Here is a 10254-nt window from a genome sequence, read left to right as displayed (position 1 = left end):
TATCTAAAGGTGGACTTCCCCTTTAGCCAAAGCTATGTGAGAAAGGTTTCAAGACCACTCTTCAAGGAACTTGACTAACGTTTTAAGAACTGCTTCCTAAAAACTTTCCTAAAGACGAGTGGTTGTGGCTGGCTGGCTTCTGAGGGTAGCAAAGAGAAGCAGTTCTGTAGGGAATACATCTGAAATACACGGATGGTGAGTGTTTCCCAGTGGGGCAAGTGAGCACCAAAGAAGATATCTTAAGATCAACTTAAATGCACTTTTCCCAAGTGTGGCACTTCATAAGAGAGAGACAGTCCATGTCAAATGGACCATAGGAAATTAGGGGCCCGTAGGGAAATACTAAGCTAGATGAATTCTTTGCCTGAATTAAAAGAACTGGGTAGGTCAGAAGTCTCCAGAACTGAAGGATCCTCCAAAGAACTCACGAATACAGTGCAGGAGAAAATAAATGACTCAAATTTAAGAAAATAGATGACTTTAAATGTAAAACATCTGCTCTCCTAGATGAAACTAATACCAAATTATCTGGGTTCCAGTCAAGGCCAATCTTCCCTGCCCTTTACCTCTCCTCTCTCTCCACTTGCAAACTGAAGGGGCCAGAGCTATTCACTGTGGAGGAGGAAGAGAAGGGCAGTGAGGTGTGGAGCCAAACAGAGTGATGCTTCAGGCATTCTGCCCTCAGTAGAACCCTAACTGGGCCTGAGGGAGAAGCTTTAAATTAAAATGAGTTTCAAAGTATTGACTGTTAAGAGCACAGAGCATTCTAATTGCTCAACTAAGTCTACTTTTTGTGATTTAAAGATGTTTATGACAGGAAAGGGACCAAAAGTCATGGGATCCCTCCTAGATTTTACTCAGGGAAGAGGGAAGAAGAGTCCATAGAGACGGCTTGAGTGAGCATTGGGGGTAGGCAGTGGGGGGGAGGGGGCGGGCAATCGAAGCAGAGAAAATGTGTTTCCTTATTTCTTCTTGAGTCTTGCTTGTTCTGTCAGTCAGTGTTTCGCAGGGTTGTTTAAAAGGACAGTTGACAAAATCAGTTGTAGGAGCAGTGTGGGTGACTAGGATTGTCTACAGAGAGAAAGCAGTGACTACGCAGGAAAATCTGAGGAGTGTTTAAGAACAGGGGTATCTGGAATTCAGTTTCCAGTCATTTCTGGTATTAGACTAGGATGTAACTCCCAAGATACCCAGACACGAGGAATACTCTCACCTGCGTACCGTTTCATCTCTCCTGACTGATTTAGGGAATTGCAAAGAGTCTGTGAAATACCTTTGGATGAGTACCAAATGGGGATAAGAGCAGCTGCAGGAGGGTGAGATTCAAGCCACATCAAGTATCTGTGGAACCAAGGGGCAACTGGGTGGCTCAGTCGGTTAAGCATCCAACTCTTGACCTCTCCTCGGGTCATGATTTCATGGTTTATGAGCTCAAGCCCCATGTCAAGCTCCATGTAGGGGTCAGCTCTGCCCTGACAGCCAGCACAGAGCCTGCTTGGGATTCTCTGTCTTTTCCTCTCTCTGCCTCTCCCCCACTCATTCTCTCTCTTTCTCTCTCTCTCTCTCTCTCTCTCTCTCAAAATAAATAAACTTAGAAAAAAGAATACATGGAAGCCAGAAATCAGAGCAAGAGGTGGTTAGAAAACTAAGTCTCAGAAAATCCCTGCTTTTAGACATTGTTAATGAGAAGCAATGACTAGGTTTTCTGCCTGAACAGGATGAGAGCTTAAGAAATTTATATTATAAAGCAAAGAAAGACTGAACCTAGGAAACTGGAAAATTTAGTTATGTCCAAGTAACTGCCACCTCTATTAGATATACAGAAAATATCTTAGAACAATTATGAGTAATTAGATTGATAGGGACATATTGTAATAAATCCCTTTCTAAGTAAAATATAGGTTAATTATGGGCTAGCACATATGCCCAACTGACACCCTATGCTATTTAGCATTTATTCTATCAGTCAGAAGAAAATCAAGGCAAAATCACTGAGTGATAAGGTGCTTATTTATTTCTTCTAGTGCCTTCAATAGTGTTTTGGCTGCTGCGTAATCTTCATGAGACTCAGACATGCTAAGTGAAGCTAGTTTTCAAGTGTTACTCTTGGCAAGTGAGATTCCTTTTATAAAAATGTCTGCTGAGCTTTGACACTTAGACTGAAGTGTGTGTCCACATATCTGCTATAACGTGAATATGTCTTTGTTCATTCCGACTCACAGATCCTTCAGTCAACACAAAAGTGCTTTACAGATGAGCAATTCAAGACTGAAAAATCAAAGGTGGTATGCAAAGCTATCTTTCTCCAAGCACTGCTGATCGTCCTACCTTGGGGAACCGGTAACCCTGATGTTGCTATCTAGTTTCCAGATCTCCACAGAATGTTTATGCACGGTCATGTCATTGTCATTCTCTGAGAAGAAGAATGGTTTTGGAGACCAGAGACAGCACCAAATTAGCTGAGAATTACAGGAGAATGTCCCTTTTCTCTGTCTACCATCGGTATCTACCAAATATCTGGAAACTTTATTTCTTCTGTGGGATTTTATGAACCTCTTCACTGAGGGCTGACCTTGACCACTTTATTAATGATGATGATGTTTGTTAATATATTTTCTAAATCACAACTTCTCCATTCAGATTCTCACATGCCACTGTTTCCTACTTTTAGTAATAAAAATAATTTCAAAGCGGAAGTCTATAAAACAGTCCAAGACATCAGTATTTATGATAATGGCCAAGCAGTTACATCAAGGCACCTCAGAATATTTTTAATGATATTTTTCATACTGGATCGGACAAAAATGGTATTTGTCAGCAGATAGGATTTTGCATTTTCTCCATGGCACTTTTCTGGCAAGTCCCAAATCTTGAAGATGTTCAGAAGGTTGGCAAGTTGCTAAAACAGTGATGACTCTGGCTAGAAGGCAACGTCCAGAAATATTTTTGTAAATATCAAGAAGTCCGCCAAATAAGAGTGAGCTCAGTATTTTGGCTTGGGTGTCTAATCTCCAAGCAGCAAAGCCCATTAAGGAAACAGCCCGCATTTTCAGACATAATAGTAAGGAAGAAGTTATACCTGTCACTGAGTACTTAGTTTCTTGCCTTGCATGTCGAAAACTACCTCTCTTCAATTTAAAGGTGCCCTAGCCTAATTCAACAGGTCAAAGGTCCTAATTTCTAATTTGCTAAGCAATTTATCACATATTACTTACACCCTCTCAAGTCAGATCAAAAGCTACCACCAAATCATGGCAATGAATCCAGATGTGAGGAACTTTGTGATTAATTCACTGGGAGGGTTTGTTGTTAAATATCAGATACATACCTTCAATTTGAAGCATAATGTTTGTATTCTAGCTTGCAATTATTTAAATAATATTTGTGCAAAAATATGGAGAAGGGAACAGGGTAAATCCTAATGTGTCTTTCCTGAAGCAATTACAAATAAATTAAAAGTTATTTAGAATTCAACTTCAGATAAAAAACCTCTTGGGTTACGCATAGAGGTTTTTGGGAGTACTTAGAAATGTTGCATGAATCTTCCCACTAGGAAGATGCTCTGAAATAACAGACCATATGTCTATATTTAAGAAATAGAGATTCCCTCTGTATCTGAACTGTGTAAGGGGACAGAAGGCAGACAGAGCAAAAATTATGTTCTAGCTTTCTGCTCAGCAAGAAGCACTGATGTCCAAAGATTGCTACCTCTGGAGCCAGACAACATGGATTTGTACCCCTGCTCTGCCCCTTATTAATGCCTTAACTTTACAAGCCCCAGCGTCCTTACTAATACAAGTGGGAGATTATTGAAAAAAGTGATGATTGTAGTCACTGCCTCACAAAAATGGAGATGGAATGATTGCCCACAGTATTGTTGTTATTTTTATTATGAAGCCCCAACAACAAAATTTATGATAAAGATGATATCCCAATGCCCCACAACAAAATAATGATAGTCATCAAGTAGAAATGGTGATAGACCATGAAAAGCTGAAAATTGGATATTAAATATGTGAGTAATTGGAAGGTCAAGCATTAATTAAGAGTCCTAACAGGTATTTATCTATATCTAATGTTATTGGTTAGGTATAGCTCTAAGCATAGAGTGTCAGAGAGAAAGAGTATTTTTATTCATTTGTGTATTTACTTTTCTCTCATGTAATTGCCTAATAATTTAACAGTTAAAGTATTAATATAAAAACTAAGCAAATTCTGGAAATATAAGTTTTCCCCAAATCTCTCTAAATAAGCCATTTAGTTTAGTGAACACTGAAAGTAGATCTGGATTTAAATTATGATTTTCCTCTTGTTAATTTCCATAAGTTACTTCTGAGTCTTAGTTTTTTCATCTATAAAATGGGAAATATAATAGCCACTCTGTTGAGCTGTTACAAGGGTTGGATGGAATAATACAATAAAGCTCCTAATATAGTATCTAGTCATGATTTCAATTCAATTAAGTTAGTAGTAGTTATTATTATCCCTGCTATTAATATGATTATTATCAAGAAAAAACCACAAAAATCATGTCTTCTGTCATCAAGTCTAAAATCCTAAACATTAAAACTATTTTCACAAGTTCATCTTATTTCAGTAAGTCCTATTCAGTTATTTTAATTATTGTCTAGTGGCAGTAGATATCCATGCATCCATTAAACACATTTTATTGAACATATACTATGTGCCAGGCATGTGATAGCAAACAAAATAAACTTGGTCGTTGCTCCCATGGTGCTTGGAATCTTGTGAGGAAATTAAAAATATGCAAAGAGACAACTACAATAAATGATGATTAGTGCTACCCTTGGAGAAGTACTAGTGAAATGGGAGCACCTGACCCAGACTCGTAAGGAAAAGCTGAGTTTGAATATTGTAGTAAGAATTACCTAAGAAAACAGAAGAATACAGTTTTTCTAGAAACAACACTGAGAAGGTTCAGAAGCTACATAGAACGCTATACATTAAAGTAACAGAAAAAAAAAGACAAAAGTATTTAGATTTGTACAGTGTGGAAAAGTAAGAGGTACTAAATGAGGGTAGAGAGAGAAGTTTGATGCTGATATCTCAGGGCCTTGGGAATCTCAAGGAAGTAGAATTTTCCATAAGAGTAATGTACAAAGAAGGATTAGAAATAAAACTACCACGGGGCACCTGGGTGGCTCCCAATGGTTAAGCATCCAACACTTTGTCTCAGTTCAGGTCTTGATCCCAGGATCGTGAATTTGGGCCCTGTGTTGGCTCCTACCTAAAAAAAAAAAATAAAACAAAAACAAACAAACAAACAAACAAACAAACAAAAAAAAGAGCTTATAACTACCATATTATCCAGTAATCCCATATCTGGCTATTTATTCAAAATAATTGAAATCAGAATCTCAAAGAGATATTATCACTTTGGTGTTCATTGCACCATTATACACAATAGTCAAGATGTGGAAACAACCTAAATGTCCATTGACAGGTGAATGGAAAAAAGAAAATGTGATATATACCTACAACGGACCGTTATTCAGTATTAAAGCAAAAGAAAATTCTGCAATGACATAGATGAACCTTGAGGACATTGTGCTAAGTGAAATAAGTAAGTCACAGAAAGACACATGCTGTGATGTGATTCCACTTATATGAGCTCTCTCGATAGTCAGATTAACAGAATCAGATTGCAGAATGGTGGTTACCAGAGACCGTGAGGAAGAGGAAATATGGAGTCATTAAGTAACAGAGATAAAGTTTCAGTTAAGCAAGATGAATAAGCTTTAGAGATCTGCTGGACAAATATTGCACCTGTCCTCAAAAATACTGTATTTGTACTTAAAATTTTGTTAAGAGAGTAGATATCATGTTAAGTGTTCTTATCAAAATAAAATAAAGTGTTGTTTTGTTTTGTTTTTTAAAGAACAATCAGGGCTTACTGTTCAATTACGTTTTTAACAAAACTTTTTCTAAAGCGTGTTTCATAGATCTAGAGATACTTATATAAAACTTAAGGTTTGGAATCTCCTTCTATATGAGGCACAGTAACACCCAGGCCACCAGAATTCGACACTTCTAAGCCTTTCAACTCTACACAAAACAATGTTTACTTTGAAATTTCTCTTTTAATACCAAGGTGTGCCAGCGGCTTTTCTAATGGGTTAACGGCAGCTTCTGTCTCCTCAGAAGGGGAATATCAGAAATAAGCTGTTTTCTTTTGTGAGTCCGGCTATCAACTGAACAGGGACAGAACTTTTCAATTGGAAGCCACTCAAATGGTGACACCAAGCCTGAGCGCAAACAAATGCTGACCTCTGCCTTGGTTCTAAAATGCTGCTTCCTTTCTCCACAGCCAATAAGGCAATATTTTTATTTCCTTCAGAAACACCTGATAGGTTTCGGTGAGAAAAAGTAATTCTGCAGCAAATTGTGCAGGCAACGAATTGAAGTAAATGGGAGGTCCTGTCCATTAGCTCATTCCAAGGCCAGGATAAAAGAAAACTGTGGCTTTAAGAAGAGATAGAAAAATTGGACCAGACTCTTTCTGGATTTTAACTTTTAAAAAGTCCACTTTCTGCTGATTCAGTCGAATAAAGCTTTTTTGCCCATTGCCTTTCATTCTTTTCAACTCTTATTTTTTTTCCTGTCACTCCATTCTATACAAACTGGCCACTTACATTTCATGTTTTGAAATAATCACTTACTTTTACGGGGAGAAAAAGTTGTCAGATATACCATTAACATCCTGAATAACTGATAGAAGGAAGGGACTTGAAATTTTGCTTTTTGAGATTTTCTCCACCTTGGAGAACTAATTAACATAAATTTTTCCAAGCAATACAGTTCAAGTCCTATAAACTTTGTTCTCTGATATTCACACTAGTCAGCTTATCTTATCTTAACTTAAATTTTCTTTTCTATCTATTAGCCTTTTCAATCTCTTAAAGATTTCTCATAAATTGTTAATAATTCCCTTTAGGCTTTAGGTTCTGTTCCAGCAATCATAGATTCAAATTAAGTCCTGAAAGCCTTTGTTAATTCAGTAAGGGGTATTTTCAGTAGAAAATAATGAGAGATCCCTAAAGTACCATAAAATGTTACATTTAGATTTAATATCAATACCTGCACTAGCCGAACTCTGTCTCCACAGGTGAATGTTCCTGACCGAAGATGCTGTTCCCTAACGTATTGAGGGTGATGCCTAGGGAAAGAGGGGTTGTGCGCCGGAGAATAACAGAGAGGCGGCACATGCAGGTGCTTTTTCTCTTAGTAACTTCTGCTTCGTAGTGGGATTGATTTTATATTCATCCTTAAGATTCCTCAATATTCAGCTCAATATTCAGTTCCTTATTCAGCTTACTTTAAAGATAATGTTTTTAGTTACACAAAAATCATCTCAAAGACCTGAGCTTTGAGACATTCCAGTTTATCATGAGAATTAAAGATACAAATCAGGGAAGGGACAAGGACCTCCTTGGCTTCTATCACCACAACTAACAGATGAATGAGTCCTCTTGTATGTGCATTAGAAGAAAACAAACCAAGTAACTAGAATGGGGAATATGAAAGGGGCTACAGATACAAAGTATAAAAGAGAAGAATGACATTAATCGCTAATGAAAGTTCCCTAAATATTCTTCCTTTTAAAAGCAAAACAATGTTTTCTTGTATTTTTCGGATTATAATATTTATAAATTTTTCAAATTTTATTAAAACTGATAATACCTATAATCCCACCAGCCTAAAAAAAAATATTTACCATTTTACATGATCAAAATATCTTTTATATCACATACACCTTTCAAATAAATAAACATATTGCTCTACACCCACACACACAAAAAAAGAAAGATAATGTTTTTGGGGCACCTGGGTGGCTCAATCGGTTAAGCTCCTGACTTCACTTGGGTCATGATGTCACAGTTCCTGAGTTCAAGCCCCGCCCTGGGCTCTGTGCTGACAGTTCAGAGCCTGGAGCCTGCTTCAGATTCTACTCCTCACTTGCTCACGCTCTGTCTCTCTCTCTCTCAAAAATAAATAAACATTAAAAAAAATTTAAAGATAATGATCTTACTTATCTTGTGGATTTTTCTCTCTGAGACTACTCTTTTAAAAAAATTAAATCTTTTTTATTGAACTTAATGAATACAACAAGTAATGATTGTACTGCCCCTCAAAAATTCATGAGTTGACAGACCATAAATTATAGCCTGACTAAGAAAAGAAGAAGAAAAAAAAAATTAAACAAGAAACCGCACTTCAGACAGATTAGCCTAACAAGTTCAAGAGTATGCTGACAAAACTCTAATGCTTGGATCATTAATTTGCAGTGCTTGATTGAATTAAGAATTGCTCATAAATTCAGCATTTTCAATAATACTACACAACCAAATAACACGTAAATATTATTTCAACTCTTCTTTAAGAGCATCTTTGATCCCCACCTCTCATTTCTTCCTTTCTGTCTTTCAATTTATCAGACCTAGGCATTTTTCACTTAAGTAAACTCACCTCTACAATATTAAGTCCTCAAGACAAGCACTGACTTAGAAACACAAAAATAGATAAGGGAAGAAATAAAGAATTAAATGAACCAGGTGCTCCCTCGCTCACACTTTTGGCAGGGGGAAAGAGAAAGGACGCGGTATGAGACAGACACAAATAAGAGAACACGCTGTTGCTATCAGCAACAGCCATAAAGACAAAATGTGTAATGTATGAAACTCCCAAATTATATTCTGACATCTTGTGTTGAAAAATGACAAGAATTTTAAAGTTACTTAAGTTGTATTTTCTTCCTTTTTGGTCAAGTGGATTCTACATCGTTACCAAAATGTGAGTGGTTCACAGCTGTATGAGCACACTTGCGGTGTTTGAGTTCTTGTGTGTTCATTGGGTGTGACTATGCATATATTTGTTAACTTCTCTTGTCATACATACACTGTCAGAGATAAATGGAAATTGTTTGCCCCTAAAGACGCTGAAGCAAAACAGAAGCGAAGAAGAGACGGATGCGAGGAAAAGGAAGAAAAAAAAATCCAGAACATATTTGTATTTGTTTTCACTCAGAGTGCTCTAAATTAGTAGTAACGACATATGCTACATTATACGTTAGTTTATACCAAAGAATGGCAGCTGTTTCCAAAATATTATAACATCTATATGTAAAGGAAAATAACAGGCACTTATCAAACTTTGGGAGTTATTTAACTCTTATAGTCTAGAACATAAAATAACTCTGTAAGAAAGTGAAAAAAGCATGTCGAAAGCAGACGAGAAACCAGAATGAGGTTCAAGTATTCTGGGACCATGATGGCGGTTTACCGTGTAACAAGAGCCTGATTATATGCTTCATGTTTTAGAAAGCTGTGTGGTCAAGTGAATTTCCACACGTAAAACATTCATTTTCTTTTTGGTTCTCGAAGCTGACCCCAGCATCTCCAAAGTTGACAAAATATTTCTAATCTTTTCTCATCCAGGTTACTTACCATAAGACCATCTGCTGTGGCCTCTGCATGTGGAGTGTCGAGGCCACCCTCATAGTATCTCAGTACCACTAACAAGGTGCAGAACTACCTGACTTTGTATTGTTCGTCGCCCTTTTGAATTAATCGGGCAGCGTAAAGTTTAGAAAGTATATAATGAAATATTTAAAAATTAGTGAAACCAGGGGGAACGCTTAGAATTACTTAGAAGACCTCATTTCACTTTTCTGGACAAAATTCACAGCCCTTTTTCCAAAGCCCTTGGACCAGATGTGTTTCGGAATATAGATTTTTTTTCTTTCAATTTTGGAAAGTAATATGATGCATTCACTACATAGTAGGGAACACTCACGATAGATTCTAGGACAACACTCTGCAATCAAGCACATTAATATAACTGCAACAAAATAGTTGAATAATCACACTGAGTAGAATAAAGACTATAAATAGCCCCATGATTGCTCAGGTCAAGTTTTTCTGCCAAAAGAGTAAATTTTTTGGCTTTCAGTGCTTTTGGATAGAAGGTTGTGGATTATGGATGGTAGACCCACAATTGTTTTTCCTCTAGATATTTAAAGGTAATTCTCTCATGATAGCTGCAAATATTAATACATTACCAAAAAAGCCAAAACTTGCTGGCTTGATTTAGTAGCACTGATTTACTGAAATCTTGTATTCAGATTGAAGTCATTTACTGAGAAAGACAAAAAAGTTTTTTTATAGGTCTTCAAGTGGTTTAAAGATTATAATATAGGTGCCAGAGTAGTGATTCTCTACTTCTGCTGAATATGGA

The sequence above is a fragment of the Panthera uncia genome (genome assembly GCF_023721935.1).
Source record: "Panthera uncia isolate 11264 chromosome C1 unlocalized genomic scaffold, Puncia_PCG_1.0 HiC_scaffold_3, whole genome shotgun sequence".
NCBI classification, from domain to species: Eukaryota; Metazoa; Chordata; class Mammalia; order Carnivora; family Felidae; genus Panthera; species Panthera uncia.
Note: the sequence above shows the minus strand (reverse complement) of the source record.